Below are 486 nucleotides of genomic sequence, written 5' to 3' on the forward strand. Positions count from 1 at the left end.
CACTCTACCGCAAGACTATCTCAAAAAAAATACTTGGCAGTAAATCAAAAGTTTATTTTAATATAGGTTACAACACTTAAAACCCCATTAGCCACTAGATTTTTATCCTTTCCCCACTACTTCCTGCTTATTCTAGCCTTTGTTCCTTTGATCTAGACCCAACCATAATGAAATAATTTTATACAATCTTGTAGCTTCCTGAGTATTTCTCATCCTATCTTTATAACAGCCCTGTCAGATAAATATTTTCCATTTTACAAGTGAAGAAAGTGAATTCTGGCTGGGCACTGTGGCTCACCCTATAATCCTAGCACTCTGGGAGGCTGAGGCAGGAGGATCACTTGAGCTCAGGAGTTCAATAATAGCCTGAGCAAGAGCAAGACCCCCATCTCTACTAAAAATGGAAAAATTAAGGCTGGGCACGGTGGCTCATGCCTGTAATCCTAGTACTCTGGGAGGCCGAGGTAAGTGGATTGTCTGAGCTCA

At 40.9% G+C, this 486-nt stretch overlaps 1 protein-coding gene across 2 annotated transcripts in view; it reads left to right on the forward strand.

Moving 5' to 3' along the window:
* Positions 1 to 486, forward strand: part of RBMS2 (RNA binding motif single stranded interacting protein 2) — a 57,190-nt gene that overhangs the window by 39,225 nt on the left and 17,479 nt on the right. The gene's annotated exons all lie outside the window — the stretch shown is intronic.

This window comes from Otolemur garnettii, unplaced genomic scaffold (genome assembly GCF_000181295.1).
Source record: "Otolemur garnettii isolate 467f Iridium unplaced genomic scaffold, OtoGar3 scaffold00043, whole genome shotgun sequence".
Classification (NCBI taxonomy): Eukaryota; Metazoa; Chordata; class Mammalia; order Primates; family Galagidae; genus Otolemur; species Otolemur garnettii.